The sequence below is a fragment of the Cyanistes caeruleus genome, chromosome 1, assembly GCF_971803275.1.
Source record: "Cyanistes caeruleus chromosome 1, bCyaCae1.hap1.1, whole genome shotgun sequence".
Lineage (NCBI taxonomy): Eukaryota > Metazoa > Chordata > Aves > Passeriformes > Paridae > Cyanistes > Cyanistes caeruleus.
In genome coordinates, this window is record NC_141701.1 from 38,507,110 (window position 1) to 38,528,025 (window position 20,916).

Sequence of the window (20,916 nt, forward strand, 5' to 3'; positions counted from 1 at the left end):
TTGCCAGATTGTGCTGCTCTCCAACAAAGAGACCTAGTCAGCAGGTTTTTGGTTTTTTTTTTGTAGAAGTGTCTCTGAAGAGAAAATATCTTTCTGGAAATGACTGGAGAGAAGTAATATTAATTTTTCTATAAATTTTGGCTCTACCACTAAGAAGTTATTTAGTCCCTAATTTTCCATTTATGCTCAGCGCTTTGGATTAGATGGATTAAAAAAATAGCATGTGCCTGCATGGGCTACTGTGGTACTTAACAGGGAGAGCAGTTTAGATCCCCTTGTATTCCCCTTTTCTCAAAAGCACAGTGTTCAGGGGGGGAGACAGTGTAGATTGCTTGGTCCACCAAGAGTGGAACGGGCATGAAGAACCTGAGCTACAGGTCCTATGCCAAAACTCAAGTGCAATGCACTTTAAAAACAGTCCAAACTCAAAGCAGATGTTTAAATACAATTTTTGAATGTTTTGTTGAGAGAAATGCCTTTTTATAATTTTTTTTTTCTTACACTGATGCTTTTAGAGCTAATTTTTGCATTTTTCAAATAGGTATGTTGAAGTATGAGGGATTTTTGTTTTTTGCAGATCTGTTGGAAAACCTCAGCTTCCTTACAGTCACTAAAGAGGATTATGTTTTACTTAGATCACAAATTATATTTCTTCAGCAGCTGTTGAAATTAGGAGATCATCCAAGTCAGTTAAAGATATCTTCCTAAGGTAAATTTTCTGTACTGAGCGGAACTAAATAGAATTTTAATGTTGAGTATAATGTAAAATGAAAAAGAATAAATCCTAATGACTTTTTTTCTCTCCACAAATATGCATACTATAGTGGCACATTTCTCCTAGTCTAGCTGTTTTCCAAAAATAAACAAACAGTTTCACACAGAATCTGCTTTGAATTTCAAAGGCAGTGATGGAAAAGAGAGGACTAGATACCATATGGTTTAGCACAGAATTGGTTGAACACTCTCTAAGAAAAAGAAAGGTATGTCATTAAGGATTTCTGCCCTTGAAAAATAAATACATTTTCAGACATTTCTAAACTTTGCTTATGTCCCAGACATGTCCAAGCTTTAATATGTTGATTTTTTTGGACAAGGGCATTTTTTAACATGGTTTTGTAATGCCAATCAGTAACTTGATAGGCAAATAAAGCTATAGGAACAAAATCATGGACTGAAATAAAGCAAGAGTTTTGAGCCTTAGAAAATATTTCCACACACCAGAATTCAAATTTCCCCTGTCACCAGAACAGCTAATGATGTGGTTAATTCAAAATCATTTTCATCAACCGCATGAACACTTTGATTTGGCTTCAGCATAACTTGAAATAGTTATGTCTGAGGGTCTAAAAGGTACTCTTATTACTATAAAACCATATTCATATCAGGCAATTGCCTTGAGTTGAATTGGATAAAGTCATCATATAAGATATTAGTAAATACAGCTGAAAGAAATTATGTTAATATAAACTGAAACAATAAACAAGATATCATGCCATTTAAACTTCTTTCCTGCAAGTTAACAATGCCACAAGAGAATGCAAGGGTTTTTTCACTGAGGTGATATTAGTGGGATGTGGGAGTTCAGATTTCAGACTTCTCATCATAACTTTCCTAGATTTATTTACATCATGGGAAAATTCAGGACCACTGAAGGTCACCTAGTTCAATTTCCTCCTCAAGCAGAGTCAGTTATGAATTAAATCAGGCCAAGTCACTCATGGGTTTGTCGTGTTCAACATTGTCCTACATTGATTAAATACTGTGTATAAGTTTAGGAAGTATAAGGAAAAAAAAAAAAGAATCTAATTGAAAAATCAGATTCTAACAAATTAAAAGAACCTCAAACCCAGCAAATCATGCCAAAAATTTTAAATCGTCAATTTATATTAAAAGAGGTGTTATTTAATGGCTGCTGCCTCTGAAATAATTTTGTGATGATGCCAATTGCCATTTCTTTACTGGCAGTGATGGCAGATCCTTTGCTGTCTGGGGCCTGAGGTGAAGATTTAAGCTACTTTTTTTCTATGCTGTCCAGGATCACCCACAGATAAGGTGCAGCTGAGTGGTGTTTCTTGGGAAAACAGCTTGAATGATGCTTACAGAATGAGAATGAAAGGAGAAAATTACATCAGAAATGCAGCACTTCTAAAACTTCTGATAGCATTAATTCAGTTTATCTAAGTCCTGACACTATTCAAATCCATGCTGACTAGGAGTGCATGGCACAGATTCCCCACCAAGTTCATTTTGCGGATTATGGGGACCAGAACTATAAACTTGTTCTGTTTGGGGCTTGGGGGGTTTCTAGGAGGTGCCCCCTTTCCTGATTTGATCAGAACTGACCAGGATTGGCCAATCTTGCAAGGTCAACAACAACATAAATGTTTAACTTGTGGCACTGTGCTCTGAGAAGTTACCAGGCCTACCTATGGGATACCAGAAACCTAATTCGAAACCTGAATTTCCAGTTTCAGCTCTCATTTGTCCTCAGCTTAGAGCCAAGTCCCTGTTCAACTCTAATCTATCTGAAAACTTTAGTTCTCTCCCAAATCTTTCAGTACTCTATCCACTCCTGAAATACAAGTTCTAGCTTTCTCATCTTGCAGCAATGATGTTGGTTAAAATGCGTGTTAGGCATTTGCCATTCAATCCTTCAGGGTGAGCAGATCCTGCAGCATTCACCCTGAGTTTTATAAATACAGCCTTCCTCTATCTCTTATCTACCTTAATACAATCCTGCAGCTTTTTGCAGCTCCAACAAGGATGCAGCATGTGACAGCAAATGGATTTCCCTTTCTTACTGCATGTGGGAAATATCTAAGTCTCCTTATTAAAAGTGTTGTCTTGTACTGTCGCAGGGGATAGGAGTAAGTCCCACTTCAGCCTGAAGCATTTCTTTCAGGTATAATAAGACATCTAAAAGTCAGGGTTTCAGAGTGGGGCAAAAAGCATATTTGTGCTTGCCACTGCTGTCTTTCACTCACTACAGATGCACAGTTAGCCCTGACAGTCCACACCGCAGGGGTTAAAATGCCACCCTGAGTGCAGGTGCTTGCCTTGGGGACACTGTGCATCACCCAGCCTGGATTGCTGACCAGTGAGAGCACCCACGCTGTCACTGAGCCAACAGATAAAAATCTCATGCCTTCTCTTTGCCTTGTCCTCCTTCCCAGACACGGGAAGCTCAGCAGAAGGTCTCAGCAGAGATGATAACATTAGCAGAGAGTGGTTCTCAAGCCATCCAGCTATGGGCTTTCTGAAGCACCAAGCACTTACTCTGTGCTGTGTGAGAGGTGGGAAGAACAAGTGCCATACTTCACTGTACCTTGGTATAATATTGGAAGAGAATTTTCTGTTAGCTCTCACTTCACTTTCTTGACAGGCTGCAGCTGTGGTATTGAGTTGATTTCAAGCTGAAAGAGGTGTCTAAGAGCATTTGAAAGTCTCAATGAGCCTTTATCTGCCTACCCTTAAAAATGTGGCCCAAGGTCATGAGGCCACCAAGCTAGCAGACTTCCCCTGGGGATCACCTCTGAACCACACTCATCAGGCACCTTTTCTGGAGAGGTATTGTGAGTGTTGTGCACTGTTAGGGTGAAACCATGGTGATCCTGGAAAAAGCTTTGTCCTGCTCCTATCCAGCTCCTCATTTTTTGTTAGAAAACACATATTCTTCTGGCTGGGGAAAATAGTTCTGAAGTAGTGTGGTAGTAAAAATGAGTAACAAATTGTGTGCATTTGTCAAAAAGCAGAGCTTTCAGTTTCCTTGGAAACTGAACATTTTGTGGGTTTATGGTACTGTACTCAGCAGAGACTGGCTGAGTCCTGTGTGAGTATATTCATGGCCACAAAGGCCAGGCTCTCTTGGCTGAAGGTTTCAGTGTCTATTACATGTTTGGTAAATACACAGCTAAAAGGACTTCTCTGACTGGGCAACTCAGAAACCATAATGATGGGAAAAACTTTTTTCATAAAAAATAAGTGCAGTTAAAGGAAGAGAACATTATTTGAAATCTTCTCTGCTTAGTCACTGGTGAACTTTGTATTTTATTTTATTGCAGAGTGAAACTGTGGTCAGAATCTAGGTTTGATAGTTCTGTGATCCTCCTCTAAGCAGCCAAAATACCAAACAAATCCACTCCTTTTTTCTCTGGACAGAAATGAAAACTAAGACTTTGTAATTGCAACATAACCATACTATAAGTAAGACAAAAAGTTATTCTCATTAAAACAGTATTTAAGAAACTGGCAAATAAAGTCCCCACAGTCAGGAACAGGACCTGAAAGGCTGACAGAAAAATCATCCTGCCACCCTTCATCTCCTCAAGGTCTCCAGACTCATAACATTTTTCCTTATAAATCTCTTTTACTTCCAGTTATCCAACAACATAGATCTAGCTTGTGAATTAAGCATTTACTCAGAACTACTTCTCCTTCTAAGGCTATAACACCTAAAAGCTGTCAGCAACACTTGTCACCAAATATTCACTCTACTCAGAGCCAGAAATCCATTCAGTTTTAATAGCGGCCAGCAGCAGTTTAGGAATACTTCTCTGGGCACAAGAACACTTTTCTCCAGCAGCTCTGCAGCCCATGGTGTCAAATAGTTTTTTCAGGCACCATGTTTAAGCCTGAAAAATACAATTTTCTTTTTCCATTTGTTGTGGTCCATTGCTCTGCCATACAGTATTCCAGCCCAGACTGCATGAAGATTGTTAACAGGAGGTTTCAGTGAAATTAAGATTTTTAAGTCTGAAGAGAAAAGCATGTACTTAGGATGTGACAAGGGAATCATATCACAGAATGCACTGAGTTGGGAGGAACACACCAGAATCATTGAATGCAAGTCCGAGCCCTGCACAGAACCATCCCCAAGAGTCACACCATGTGCCTAAGAGCACTGTCCAAATGCTTCTTGAATTCTGCCAGGCTTGGGGCTGTGACCACACTCCTGGGGAGCCTGTTCCAGTGCCCAGCCACCTTCTGGGTGAAAAACTTTTTCCTGATATCCAACCCAAACTTCCCCTGACACAATCTTCAGGCCTTTCCCTTGGATTCTGTCACTGGACACCCCAGACTTACCAAAGAGGAAAAAACACAAACCAAAATTAATTCCTCTTCTCTATTTTTGGTTTTGGCAGTATGTCACTGCTCCCTAAGGAGCAGATTGGATATCTGTTCATGATGATCACAGCAGTTCTGGAGTAAAGATCTTAGAGGAAATATAAAGAGAATTCTCTCAGATGCAATACAAACATACATGACACCTTCTACACTACATTTAGGGGAGAGAGAGAGGGACTCCAGCTGCAAAGCTGGAGAACAGAAGATTCAGCTGCAGTGTGGGCACAGGTATGAGGACCTATAACTGGAAAACAATGAAGTTTAAAGACAACATTTGTCCAAGTAAATTGAAGGTGTGGTGATTGGTAGACAAGAGATTTCTGACATCCTGGAAAATTCTTGCAGATGATACTGTGTCTATTAGGTCTGTAAGATTATTGCTAGCTTATGCTAGCTAGCCTAGAAGTACCACATGATTTACTGAAAGCTACTGCCAGGAGCAGTGCTCTGGGATGATTGCACAGCTCTGCCTGCTCAGCCAGACCCATCAGGTTCATACAGCTACAGCTCCTTTCCTTCAGGACAGAAGTCACATGAGTGGTGTCATCAGGTGTCAGGAGCTGTGTGAGAGGACTTGGTGACAGTTTTTATGCCTGAAAATAAGAAATCCCTGACGCATTTCACACCATCCTCACTTTCACCAAAAAAACAGTCAGACCACAGCTGGGAGGAATGGTGACTTTATTTAAGGGAAAAGAAATTGCTTTCAGCTGTGTTTCATTTCTAGGGCTGTCCTCTTGAGGGTCTTACTAGAAACATGAATGAAATCAAAGTGAAGTGTCTTGTGCAAGTCCCTGTAATGACAGGGAAGGTGGTTGTCACCCAGCCCCAGAGGTGGACCAGTGTTTGGAGGTGCTCCTCACATAGTAGGGGCAGTGATGGCAGTGGTGTCCACTCAAAACCATTCACAATGATTTTCTAGTCCTTCTCTCACCAGCAAGCATTGCCAGAGCAAGAGAGGCTCTGCCACCCACTTCCACAGACAGAGGAAGAGGTTTCCCTGGGCATTTCACAGTGCTTCAAACTGAAAAAGGCACAGGAAAAAAATACTTGTATTTTTAAACAAATAAATTGATCAGGATCTGAAGAAAAGATGGGCTTGTTTTATTTTCTCCAGGAAAACATTTAAAAGACTCCCTGGGCCAAGTAACTAAATTTCTCTCTTCTCTAAATGCAGCATTGAATTTCATGATACAAAGCTTCAATTTTTTTCCTTCCTGTGGCTAAATCTGTATGGCATTAAATTGGTTAACAGTTCCTGCCAGAAATCTTTGCACTGCAGGTGGCACAGAAATGTCAATTTGAATTCGGCATTTTATATTCAATAAGAATTCTAAGCTCATGTATGGGAGAAATTTTTTCTTGTGGAAAGAATCAGCAAAACGTGTATGTGGAGAAATAGTGTCAAGATGTGTACTATGGCCCTGAAAATCAGTCTCTACTGTATATGTGTGATGTGCATGTGTGAATATCACATATGTATATACTTGCACACGCAAAATTTATTTCCAATATTAAGGTCATCATGTTACAGTCATTTACACTTCCAAGACATTTAATTCTCTCGATGCTGTTTTTGTCAAGCCTCACAATGAACTTCAGAAGCCGTCAGTGCCAGCTGAACGATGCTGTTGAACCAGTTTCCAAGATGAATTCAAATATTCATGTGTGAGAGGAAAACTGAGATTCAAAGTCAGTTCCTAAATTACAAGATGATAGATATTTCTTTTCATAAATAGTCTGAACATTGCTGCCAGAGAAGAAACCAAAAGGGAACTGATAATATTTGTCAGTATTTTGGACCTTCCCTTGACACCACATTAGGCTGAAGATGATCATCAGTACTGCAAGGTGGATTGAGTCGAGTTTCCACTACACAGGCCGTCTTTTTTTTAAGGCACTGCAGGTCAAAAGCCTCTTTAGTAGGTGTTTTTAGGCCAACCCAGAGCTGTAATGCAGAGCTCTACAGAAAATCAGACCCAACACTTGACCTCAGGAATCCAAACTGGGTGCTCCTCCATACCTCCAGGTCCTGGTGCAGCTATGAAATGAGTAATGAGTTTTCTTTAATGCATGGAACAGGACTTTTCCCATCAGTTTAAGAGGTTTATTCATGTGCATTAGACATTTTGTCTACCAGTGCAGACAGTAATAGTAATATTGAAGTGTGATGCCTGTTGTGTGAAATTATGTGCTTTGAGCCTTGCCTGCCACCATATGCTTACCTGAACTCTGGGCTGCCATGAGCATCTTTCAATCCTGCCTTTTCTACTCCTAGCATTTGATTTTCTTTTATCAACTTGTCTAAAAGATCAAATGGCTTTGCTCCCTCTTAACATTGCTCCTTCTTGCTTGATGTCTCCTCTCTTGGCTCAAGGGCCTCCCATGAGTGCTGACAGAAATTCACTTATACTAAGAATTATTGCCCCAACTCTTCTGCCTCCTCAGTCTTCAAGGGTGCAGTGAGAAGGGTGTGTGGCATGAGGCTGTGTGGGTGCTGTAGTCCATATACCCAGAGCACTGGGTGAAAGTTTTCAAAATCCCTGTCTTCCTTCTTTTACTGGGAAAACAGGCAGCATCTCCAGCCCTGGTTTTAGCTTCATGTGACTAAATAACATAATCTTTGTGAAGGGTATTGTCAGTCTTACACATCTCTTCCCTTTCCTCTTTCAGCTATAAACCCAAGAGGACACAGTTTGGAGTGTCTTTGTTTTGAACAATGAATTTACAAAAGCTCTTTTCTTTTTCCTGACAGTGACTCAGCCCTAGGGAAATAAAATAGTGCAAGCAAACATTGAAAATTAATTTTCAAAGATCTCTACAAATATGACATGCAGCAGAATTTTGGCAATTTTTTTATTGTTTGTTGCATGCTACTCTGCTGTTGTCTTTACAGGATAAAAGCATTTACTTGATTTGCAAGTGAGCTGCATGTCTGCCAGCTTAGCATGCTCAGGTGGGAAACTTCCAGACATGAGTCTTGGGGCTGCTCCAGAAGGCCCATTTTTGAATGTTCTACTCAGCTTGGAAGGCTTCATGGCATGTTAGAAATGTTAAATAATGAAGAGCTCACTTATGTCTTGCTGAGGGCATCTCTGCCTTACAATCTGCAGAGTGAGCCTGGAAGAGTTTATTGAGTCATTTTGTAAAGTGTGTAGGCATCCTGTTTTAGCTTTTCTGTTTGGTTGCTTCTGAATGGGTACAAAAAGTCAGGTGCACCAGGAAGTGGAAAAAAATGATTCTTATGCCCTCCTGCAATTGAAGTGGAGGCAGCATTTGATGACAGTAATTACAGCTTAATATAACATTTGCCATGCACTCATATCTGTGAGTGCTTCAGCTTAGGTCTTGAGCATCAAACCAGTGACTCAAAACCACACAAACAAACAGCTCGTATTTATAAACATGGTTTATAATCCCATTGTGTAAAGTGATTACTACATTACACCAGACGCTTTAATGAGTGAACATCCCAGATGGGACAATTCCCTTCTCCACAGTGCAAACTGACAGGCCTAATTCTGAGCTCAGGTTGGTTTAGATGTATATTTTTCAGTGTATGTCCCAGTGAATGTCTCCAACAGCAGAATGAAGGTCTAGATTATTTTCTTTCTAATGCTTTAAAAAGTTTCCTATAAAGTGATTGTAGAATAAGCAGGCAAGATTATGCTTTGGGGATCATTAAAGACCTGCACCTCAGTTCTGCATCTCCAGGGAGGCTGCATATGGACCACCAAAATTTGTAACCAGCTGTGAAACAGGATGATACAGAGCGGTCACAGGAAGAAACAACCATCTTCCACTCTGGTATTCACTTTCTTTAAAAGAGCAGCAAGACCTAGAAGGCCTGCTTGTCGAAAGGCAAACCAGGGTGTCTGTTTTCAAACTTGTACATTTCAAAATCAAGACATTTCAGCACTGAATGAAGGAACCCTGCAGCAGCCTGAACTCTAAAATACGTTATTGGGTGCCTGGGGAGAAATGTTCATTCCCTGCTGGAATAACTTGGTCTAACTCTAGCAAAACGGCAAACATGAAAAAAGGAAAAACCTTTTTCCCTCTGAAATTGCAGTCTGAACACCAAAGAAAAATCCACCTGAAGTCAAAGCTCTGATGAAAATGGGTTTCATGTGGACTTTAACAAAAACCCTTCCTGTACACAACAAAATGAACATCACAATACTTGCAGTAACTGTTTCTTTAAAGACTTTACCCCAAGTAAAGGCCAAGAAAGTCAGCCAGTTAAAAGGATGTGCTGGAGGAGAACTGCTGCCATCACTCACACAATGCTGCGCCTAAGATGGTTGCTAAAAAAGAACAGCATTAGAAAGAATGGGGTAGACACATGGAGCAGATTTCAATACACTGGAAAGCGAAAAATGCAAGTGCTGTGGCATTATATTTGATATTTATAATGCTGTTTTAGGCTTTGTTTTAATACTGCCTTGTTTTACAAAACCCAGCACGCATTTTACTACTTCACCAAGCACGGACACACCTTTTGCAGCAGCACGGGGCTGCTTGGGCACTGTGTAGAAGGTGTGTTTGACCCTGTCTGACAGGCCGAGGATGCTCACAGGCGGAGCGGGCACCGTGCGGAGCCTCCCCCCGAGCATCCCTCGGGCTCCTCCCCGGGGCGCGCCTCCAGCCCCGGGCAGCACCGGCGCTCCTCACCCGCACCCCCGATGGGCACAGGACGGCCCTCCTGAGCTCAACCCCTACCTTTTTCACATGGTTGTTTTGTTTTCTTTTATAATCAAAGAATCGTACAACAGTTTGGGTCGGGAGGGGCTTTGAAAGGCTGTCTAGTCCAACCCCACTGCAATGAGCAGCACAGTAAGTCGATCAGGTTGTTCAGAGCCCCATCTAGCCCGACCTTGAATGTTTTCAGGGATGCGGCATCCACCACCTCTCTGGGCAGCCTGTGACAGTATTTTGCCACCCTCATTGAAAATAAAACTTCCTTCTGTCTTCTATCTTAGGGCATTAGTAAGGGCTGGAGTTAGGTCGTATGCAAAGCTGTATTAGTCATAGATTTGTGCCACTGCTGTGCTGGCAAGGACTAGGGGGTGAAACACACTTTATAGGCAGAAACAAAGGTGGGAAAAGGAGGTGGTAGGTGAAGGTATGGCTGGTTTCCTTTTCCTCATCTCCCAGGGGTCTTCTCAGGGGTCTGTACTGGAGGGTTGCACAGCTTGGTCTTCCTTTGTGGATGGTGGAGCACTGATCCACCCCAGGAGCTGTAGTAATTCACAGCACTTATTTAAAATGTAAAGTTAAAAGTTAAATTTTTGTAACTTTTTTTAGCAGAGTTATCAGAAGTTTGTGTAAGGATGTGAGATTCAGCACTGGAAATAAGCATTAATACATTGACTTCTTCAGAAGCTGAAAGTTCAAAAGCAGAATTCAGGCAGGTTCACTGGCAATTCTAGGAGCATAAAGGATTTTATTCTCCCCACACTGAAAATTTATGGAGACTAAACAAGTATTCTATGCAACTGGAACAGCCCCCCTCCATACCCACAACTGCTGAATGTACAAACCCTGTTCCTCTTTTTTTTGAAAGGGGACTTGCATTTTAACTGCAACTATTGGTGAAACACAGTATTCCTCCTTCCCACTCCAGTTCGGGATTTGTTCATACCTCTGGGCTATGCCAGCTACCTGAACCCTGATACTATGTAAATAACATCAAATAAGTTGCCAGTCACCTAAAGACACAGGATCTACAAAGGTTTATGCTTTGGCAGATCTTTCTGCCTCTGCTGATTAATCACTTGAAAGCAGTGGCAGAGGCCAGTGCACGATGCCAAGTTTAAGCATAAGTCTTTATTAGAGTGGGACCTAGGATGATCAAGACATTATATAAATGTACTAAATAACCTTTTAGCCCACTGAGATAGAAATTTATCAGCACTGTTTGACTGAGCACATACAGAGTGCTTTGCAATCGAGAGATGGCAACAGCATACTGGTGAAAAAGAGGAAGGAACTGACCTTAAGTGTCTGTGAGAATCTGTAGATAAGTCCATGACCTGCAGCTTCTGAAGAAAACAGTATTTCAAACACAGGGCAAAATAAGCTGAACTCTGGCATCAGCAAAACACAGATTAAATGCTTGACAAGACAAAAAGCCTGTGCTGGCAGTTCAAAGGAAATAAGCTGGACAATAATCAAAATTGAGCTTGGCTGAATACAAAAAAGCATTACTGGAGTCTGGTACAACCTCTAAGAGACAAGTTTTCCAACTCCCTTTTTTAACAATTAGAGGGATCCAGGAGTCATATAACAGCTGATCAGGTTTGGTTTTTTTTCAGGTGAGGCTGAGAGAGAAATGTTAACATTCACATTGTTTGCAGCTTCATTGCTAAGTCACTATTTAATGAAGCAGTGAACTTTTGCAAATTCAAGCATCTGTGCACTACTGTGCTAACTAGATAGTATTTTCCAAATTGTTTAACTGCATGAGTGACTCCAAAGCAAGCTTGTGTTAAAGAGAATCACCTGGAATATTTTTCTTCCCATAGACCATGCCAGATATTCACATCAATTTGTTTGGTGGTGCTCAGTTAATGTCTCATTCCTCCTTCATGAGCAGAGCTCCTGGCCCAAATTTGTTCATGCTCTCTGTTAGACTTATGTAACAACAGAAAAAAGCCCTTCCCACCAAAGTCACGTCACCACGGACAAAAATAAAGTTGTGCACCATCAGCAGAAAGTGATAAGTACCAACAAGTGAAAGGAGACAGCTCAGAAGAAGAATAGTGTTTAAAAAGGGAAGACAAAAGTCATCAAACAGATGCTCATGGAAACCAGACTGAATCAGTGAGGCAAAGGATGTCTCCAGAGTTATGGATTTCAGGGCATTTGTTTACATGAGAGCATAAATCACCCTAGGCCCCTCCAACACCCTAAGGCTGAGATGCTTGTGGTCCATTTCACAATGCACTACAGTTATTCTGCTGAAATAAGCCAAATAGACATAAATATTTCTGATCTATTAAGGGAATTTACAGTTCTTAGGATCTTCCCTTCAAACAGTCATGTCTCACTCGTTCACACTTGCTGGTTTCCTTCTCTGGACAGCTGAGGTAGAAGAAGTGTTTCAGGGTATGATTTTAATGATTATGGTAGCCTCATTATGGTAACTACTCAAAAAGTAGTTGGATGTACTACTCTTCAGTTTCACATGATTAGCAATAGCTGTTCAAAGAGTACAGGCTGGCATATTAAGGTAATCCACAATAACAAGAAGTTTCCACAAGGAACAGTGAGAACTGAACTCTCTGGATGGCCCCTAAAGCTACAGCCATATGAAAGCTTTACCTAAGGGAACACAGAGAGAAATAAAATGGAGATATATTCAGGTCATGCTTAGCTGATGAAGTAAGCCTTGCTTTGTAACATGGTGAAAAGGTCAGTACTGGGTCTGAGTTATGTACTCTGTTACTTCACATGGCAAGTACAGGTAGTTTTCACTGGAATACATACTGCCTGCCTTCTCCAATGTTCCCCCTAATGAGAAAAGCATTGCCAGCCTTTGAAAAGAAACAGATCTTTAATCGTATTTATAACTGCATCTATGGGCTATTTATAACTCAAGTGTAGACTTCTGCTTTTCACTTCTAGCCACAGATGTGACTCTGCTGAGTGCCACTGCATGAGAAGATGTTTGGGAAAATGGATTATTAGAGACTGAGCACTTTGTCAGGATTTGATGAAAACATAGTGATAATGAACAAATATCACTTAAGGGCTGTCTCATTTCTTGACACTGTGTCAGTTACACCAAGAACTGGTCAAGGAAATGAGTTAGCCCAACTGGATTGGTGGGTGGGAGTGGGAAGGAAGACAGAGACCCCTACTGAATGAGGGAAAAATACAGCAGAGTATTTTGTTTTCTTTTTTAAAAATTGCCACATACCAAAAAGAACAAAAAAAACCAATTCCAAATAAACTTTTTTTAGGTCAGCCTTCAAGGTTTTCCTCAGGCAAAAGAAAAATCACTTTTCAGTTTTGTTGTTCTTTTGTTACCGTTTCTCTTAGAGGCAGATCAATTTTAAATGAAAAAGGTGCTCTCTTGAAATGAAAATGAGAAACTTTTTATCTAGAATATGTTGATATAAATAGGCTGATATTTTTCATTATTAAAATGTCTAAATGAATGCTTCTGCTCCTTGGTATCTTCTCCCATTTTTTTCATTTTTTGACTAGAAATATTGACTCGGGTTCAGAAAAAACTGGTGCCTATGATACGTCTACAATATGTGTGCTTCTTTTTGCCAGGACGTAAACAGTGCATGACAGAGCCTGAGGGCCAGCAGAGCTCATAGCCAGCTGCTGAGGCCACCCCAGCTGATGGGAGCTGCCCACCAGCAGAAATCTGTGCACAAGAAGCCACTGCGACCCCCAGGCTGGGTGAGAAAAAAGACAGTGAGTGGGGGAAACACAGCACAGCTGCTTTTGGACCCTCTTTCTCTTTGGAAAGCTATCAGTAAGTGGAAGGAAGGAACATAAAAATTCCTAGTTTTGGCTACAGAGTTGCTAAAATAACTTTTGCTTTGGCTAATAAGCTGTTAGGGTAAGAATCAACCGACCTTTATTTTTTTTAATTCTCTTGCTCAACCCTTCATCTCAACTCCCACAATACCTGTAGTATGATTTTCTCTCAGTCTCAGATCAATAGTGCCCCTCGTCCCTGTGTGCTGAGGAGCTCAAAGTAGTGTGTGCAGGTCAAATCACCTGCCCTGGGTCACATCACCTGGCCCTGTTTAACCAATGGAATTACTGTCTACAACCCCACTCCTACAGGATGAGGAGCTTCCCAGATTGTCTCATGGAGGCAACAAAGAAAAAAACTGGTGAGGAGGGGAAGGAGGCTTGTCAAGGCAGACTTCTGATACTTCTGCAAGCAGCCTGAGGGATCTTTCTTTGTTAACCCACATGTGCTAAGCTCCTCAGGCTCCTACCCCACTCTCCTCACTCCAACGTCTCAAACAACATCTCAAACCCTTTCTGTTGACTTTGGTAGAAATTACTCCATTTTGCAGCAATTTTTAGTGGTGGAAAAAACTCCACATTGACTCATGGGTCATGCACCACACTTGTGAATCTCTGAAATTTTATTTCTTCACTTTGAAAAAAAGAAGGTTCAAATCACAGACTTGCACACTATCTGAGCACTGAAGCTGCCTTTAATTCTGACATTCACTTCACACTGACAAATTAGTTGAGTTCTTGAAATTTACATGAGGTCTCATCAGAATATAGTCCAATATTCAATTAGGAGCATTTTTTGGGGGAGGAGGCATCATGAAGAACTTTCAACACTGTGATCAATATATTAAAGAACAGGGAGCCTTTGAAGCAGAGCAACTCTAATTAATCTACTTTATTTTGCATTTTGCTTGTCTCAGAAAAATATTCTTTCATTTCCAGTCTGTTCCCAGTATTGATACCTGATCCTGCCCCAGCATGGAGGGACTGGATGAGCAACTCTCCCAGGTGATACTCAACTCTCCATTTCTAAGATACTTTAATGAATGAACTAACCTTTGTGCAGCAACCTGCAAACAAAACTGAAACATATTTGTCTCTTTTGCAAATGCATCCTGGTTATTCTACATTTATAGGCATAAGCAATTCTTAGATTTGTCTGCTTTCTTTAAAGCACTTACTGATGTTGTACCAGCCAGGCCTTGATCTTCTATGACATGCCAGACTGGGAATCCATTACAACAGAACCACTAAATATATGCTAGTAGCAGATGTGCTCAGTGGCTTGGGAAAAATAGATGTTATATTTAATTATGTGACATAGTAAAACAAAGCAGAAACAAAATCACATGTGCAGTTAATGAAGGAAACTTAGATTATTAGATTAATTTATTAATTATTATATATTTATATATTAATTATTATATTTAAGAGCATAATACTATGCAAGTATTTTGCTCAGATGAGACAATTTGCTAAATTCAAGTGACTGCTAAACTTGAACAGTCTGTCTGGATCCTACACTTCCTAATACTTAGAATCAGAGTGTAGAACATTGGGGTCAGAGTGTCTGAGGTCAGATTCAAATACCTCCAGAGAAGAGTATAAATAAATGGTTTAAACTTGCAGCCCTCTGTGGTGAGGGTTATCATCCCTTGACTCTAAAGAGAGAGAAATTACCAGTAGGCCTCAGCAATTATGAAGTGCAGGGTGATGTTGTTTTACTACTGCAGACTTCAGATACCATTATGTATACCTACATGACACTACAATTAGGGGATCCCCAAACTGTGTCCTCTGCTGCACTGGCAGCCCTCAAACTCTTCCTGTGCAGCCTGAAAAAGGATGGCAATGTATGAGGGATGACAGGAAGGGAGCACACACAGCCCCAGCACCCAAGGGAAGCTCACATCCCCCCTTCTCTCCCTACCCTGCACAGGGGCTGGGCACACCAGCAATGCATAGGAGACAATTGTGAGGACAAGAAATGGTGGCCTGTCCTCAAATAATGGGTTGTCACTGCTTTCTGTGTACAAAGCCCAAGGGATACTTCTCCAGGGCATCGCTTCAGGCAGGGCACTGGGGTGTGGAGTAAGTGAAATGGGCATATCAGCATTTCTGCCTCACCATCAGCACAGATGGCAGAGGGTTTGTCCTGGTTGAAACTCCACAGGGACATACTGTGCTTAGTGTGGGCCCTATAAAGAAAACAGAGCTCCCCATCCATCTCCCTCACTGTTTTCCCCACCTTTCCCTGATGTTCTCTGGCCTGCTGCACATTTGAGAGCTGTGCAACTGGATACAAAGCTAAGGGGGTAAAAATGATTGTTGGATACCACTTTGAGGTCAGAGCATGACCAATTTTGTTCTTCTTGATAAGAATGAGTGATTTGAGCGGTGTGATTATGCCATTATTTGAAAGACTGTAGTGCAGCCTCAGAATTGCAAAGTGCAGATCTTTGTAAAGGCAAACTTACCTTTGGCACTACATACAAGTGCTTTACCTTGCAGATCAACCACTTATTCAGTGGAGGTTTTGATGAAATCCTATTTAACATGAAAAAATTTTGGTACCTGAGGATAGCTAGATCAACAAATATTACTGAGAAAAAGTAAATAAAAACAGCTATTAGTATGAATAATACTCTTAGGCCCACTGTCCTTCACCTGTCTGAGCTTTAGGGCCACATTGCATTTTCTATATTTGCAGCCCAGTACCAAATTTCAGGATTTTACTAATAATTGACAACAGTCAATATAGTTTAAAAACAAAAGAAATAAATCTGTAAGATTTATGGAGATTGCAAGGCTTAAAACAGAGCACAAGTCATCTTCAACTGAAGAAAAACTCCCAGGACAACAGAGTAAGCTATAGTTAGAGTGGAATTTCAACTAGCTTTCATTGTAATTTGCAAACATAAACTGAAGTGGTTACTGTATATTCTATGGTAATAATTTACTTTTAGAGCTATCTAGCACTAAGCAATTGGCCAGGAGCACTGTAATGTATTGATAACAAATTATCTTTGAGCAGCACTTTGCATCTAAATGATGCCAGTGTACTTTCTAGATTAAATACCTGGCTGTTGTAACTCCAACACAGCTGGAGTGATTTCAGAGAATCCACACTTGTACACTTGAGTGAAGGATGCAATGATATTTTTCTTTTTATGCATGTTGACATTCAGCCATTGGCGAACAGCTGTCTTTTACCTAAAAACTCTGCTTCATGTGACCTCAAATAACAGTGGTATGAATGACACCTGGAGAGAAATGAGACAGCCCCAAACCACAAACTGAGAGGTTTGCATCTGAATAAATCTGCCGGGCACCAATTAGCAGCACTGTTATCGATTCACATCCTGGAACACATAAGACAATTATTCAGCTCTTGATTTTTTCCCCTGTAAATCTGCCCAAGAACAGACATTTTTGTATACAGACTTTTTAGTCCTTTTGATACCTAATCACTACCATTCCCATCACCAAACACTTCATGGTGGCAGTGAGATTCACCCCATGTAGTTTCTTTGCACATCAAAGTCCTTATATTCCTTTCACACGTGGCAGAAATCCCACAAGAAGTCAGGTAAAAATAAAAATAAAAGTGACTCAGAATCTTGTGATTAACCTTCAAGCAATTTATCTAGGATTGATCAGCTAGCTCCAGTCAAATATTAATTACTCACATCTGTTCCTGAGGTAGGTGGGCCTCCCAGAGCCCTCCAGAGCTTGGATCCAGAAGGCAACTTTCCCATATCTATGGGTGCTTGGCTCCAGTGTTTTGGCTGGGGTTTTGGCATCTCTCCTTTCTCTGACACAACGCTGAGCCATTATAAATAAAAAAACTCCATCTGCTGTATGGGAAACGGAATTGCAGCTAGTGTCGGTGTATTTCTCATGCCCGTGCTCAGGGAGGGGACTGCCATTCAGGCAGTACTGTCACAGGGCTGTGCAGGTTATTCGTGTCTCTTACACTCCTTTCCACTAACATGTAGTGACAACAGAAGAAAAATAGTTGGTCCTGACATGGGCTCTGTGAAGGTGGAGCTGCTTCCAGACAAATAACCCATCGGGATCGCCCCAGAGCTCTGTGGCCAAGCACAGGAGGGGAGGGACTCCCATTGATTTCAGGAAGCTCTGGGTCAGATCTGAGTGCTCTGCCCCACTTTTCCGTGCCTCCCGTTTTCCACAGTGCTTGGCACAGCTCCAGCGCTCCCACAGATCCACCTGAGGGCTCACAGCCTGCAGCAGGCTCCTGAAAAGCCTCAAGCAGAAGAAGGGCAACCCCTGCAGGAAGACACGGGGCTCCTGAACAGTGGCTGGAGCAGACAGACCACTGCAGAAAGTCTTTAGGGTGTTTAAGAGATGAGACTACAAAAGCCTGGAGATTTGCACTTCAAATAGCCGGGTCTCTGGTGCAACACAGTTCTTACCCAGTGACAGTGTCTCATAGCAACTCCTCATTAATTTGTCTGAATATTTTTCCTTTAATGGACTCCCAGCCTCTCCAACTCCTCTCACTTGTATGCACCTACCCAGACCCCTTCCTGCAGAGGCAGGTGACAAGGGACAAGGTGGCCATGACCACACAGCAGAGCAGGACAGTCTGCTCCTTGCCCCAGGCAACCAGAGGTGCCTGGCACAGGGGGCCAAGGAACCAGAAGGAGGTGATATATTACAGGTACTTGGGATGTCAACAGCATGCTGGGGCATCAGGAACAAAACCCTGATGTTGCAGGCATCATATTCCCTCAATAAATCTGCTAATAGAAAGGAAAAAACACTACAAAGTTTGGCATTAAAATACAGAACTACACAAAGACATCACAGTAGCAATTCCAGACAAAACTAAAGAAATTTTAACTCTAGTCAAGTTCAACTACCAAAAAGACCTTAACACATGATGAAGAGAGAGCTTACATGTTATTCTTTTGCTCTGGGGTTTTGGAAACCTACCTGACATTTGGAACATGCAAAACTTAAGAGATTTCAGAAACAGAAAAATACGATCAATGAACTTTATCCAGTTGTCAAAATGTCAAAGTTGTTTTTTAATGAATTCTCAACACTTTAGCACTTGCTTTCCGATGGTTTAATATCTACTCATGATACTTTTCTTCTGGTACATATTAAGGAGGGGATCAGGATAACTGCACTTGCATCACCAGGTCTGGAACATTGTGATCCCAAATTAAAAAAACATCAATTATTGTACTGAGATCATAAAGGCTGTTCTCAGATTTTACATATGTCTGAATGCTCTCCTTTGATGTCAGTGTAATTATAATTACAGCCTGTGACCCTTTACCTTGTTGTTGCACCCAAACTCATGGTAAAGAGTCACAGTGTGACACCTTCAGAGCCATCATGGCAACCCACCAGGCTACTGTGAATTCACTATTTTTAAAAGTCTACTTAAATATCCAGCTACAAGACTGTGAGACACACTCATCAAACACTTTTTCTGCGGCAGCAATTTTCTCAAATGTCATTCAAGCTGTATGGCTTTTTGTTGGTCACTGTTCCAGAATTAATTGTCAGGAGACAGCACTTGAGAATTCAGAGTTTCCAAAGATTTATAAAGCAACCTGGAAAAAAAGCCCACAGAACTAACTAATAAAAGCATTTAAAATAGATTCCAGAAAAAAAAAAATACCGCTCTGCTACAATAATAGCATCTCCAAACTATTTTTGTACACAGGATCCATCCTTGCCAATTAGACTGCGTTAGATAATCTGGAGAAGAAAATTGTTTTGTGATCATTTAAGATTAATATCTTATACAGAGCTATGCTCTTGTGTTTGCTCTTATGTCAAGCTGTCAGATAAAGTGATAAAGTAGAAATAAAACAAGTACCAGATTTCCTTTTTTGTCTGGCTTTAAGAAAAGTATGCTGAGTGCCCCAAATAAATGCTCATTATGTTACTTTTCTTAAAATGAGATTAGTTAGAAAATAGTGTAGCACATAAAAAAATTCTGCTGCTATCTTAGATTAGTTGACAGGCCCTGAGAGAGAGACTATAGACATTCCTTTTATCTGATGGAATAAAATCTTTCTTCCTGGACTGAGCTCTGGCAGCTTTATTCATTAGTATTTTTTTTTTTTTTTTCTGTAGAAAAATGCTGGTGGATGAAGGAAGAAGACTATCTTTGGTAGGACATTATTAACCTAAACTTTGGGAAGCTGCAGTTTGCTGCTCCCTGCAGTCTGGGAAAATCCACACTTGCACTGAAATGAATTCTCTGAAGGGGCTGGGACATAATCTCTCCATGCCACTGTTCACAATCTGGAAAATAAGGGTCAAGTATTTTGTCACTTAAAAGGACTCATGAAAGAATGTCACTGTTTGACTTACAGGTAGTCTGTATACAGATATCCACTAGTGAATTATAAAAAAGTATTTATCTCTGAATTTCATCTTTTCAGCCAAACATAAGTGTCACCTGTAATAAGTAGAACATCTACCACCATGTACTGAAAAATACTCAAGAGCATGCATAGCAAGACATAAGTAGACAGAAACCTGTGCTTGGAGATTTCACTTCCCTGGGCTGAATGGAGGTTGGTGCCTTTGAGATGTGTGGGATTGGGAGTCACAGAGCACCTTCCTGTTTGGGGTTTGTACAGTCATCAGTGCTGTAAGTGTGCTGATCAGTGACAGGTGCTCACAGGCTTTGCAGTGCCACAAACAGCACTGACAAAGAACACGCTCAGAAACAATTTGAACAACCACAAATCTTCTGCAGGTTCAGAGAGATCAGAGATCTAGGGATGCGCACATAATATATTGCAGGGTTTTGATTTCTTTTCAAAATGTGAGGCTAGGGAATGTCAGTCCCTGAGCCTTTAAAGGTTTGATCAAAATAAGCAAACACAGAGCAGAGGAATGCAGCACATTTGTCATGTGGGGTATCATGATGTCTCTAGGAAGCAAGTTCCGTCAGCTGTGGCAGCTTCCTGAACACTGCTAGTGTTTAATTAGAAATATTAGCATCTGTAGGAGGAAAAAAACCCCTTAAAATAGGGGCAAAAACTATTAACTGAAGTTTTGGAAATTAATGCCATCTACAAGCCAAGCAGCACAGATTTTTCCATTGCCCAGCAAGGCTGATTCACAAATCAAGGCATTAAAAATTATGTAATATTGTAGCAAATGTCACTTCTGACTTCTATGTTGAGAAACTGTGGAGAAAGAGTTTTCCTTGGCAAGGCGAATCAATGCCTACTTTCAGCTACAGCCTACCTTAGTCCTTGTTGATAGACATTAGCACCTGCTTACTTTGGTTTCTGC

General features: G+C 40.9%; 1 long non-coding RNA gene across 1 annotated transcript; it reads left to right on the forward strand.

Moving 5' to 3' along the window:
• Positions 1 to 583: 583 nt before the first annotated feature.
• LOC111924761 (uncharacterized) lies at positions 584 to 17,444 on the forward strand. The gene is made up of 4 exons (XR_002861850.2): positions 584 to 709; positions 13,411 to 13,618; positions 14,563 to 14,628; positions 17,327 to 17,444. It is a non-coding gene; the product is annotated as an uncharacterized LOC111924761 (long non-coding RNA).
• The last annotated feature ends 3,472 nt before the right edge of the window (positions 17,445 to 20,916 follow it).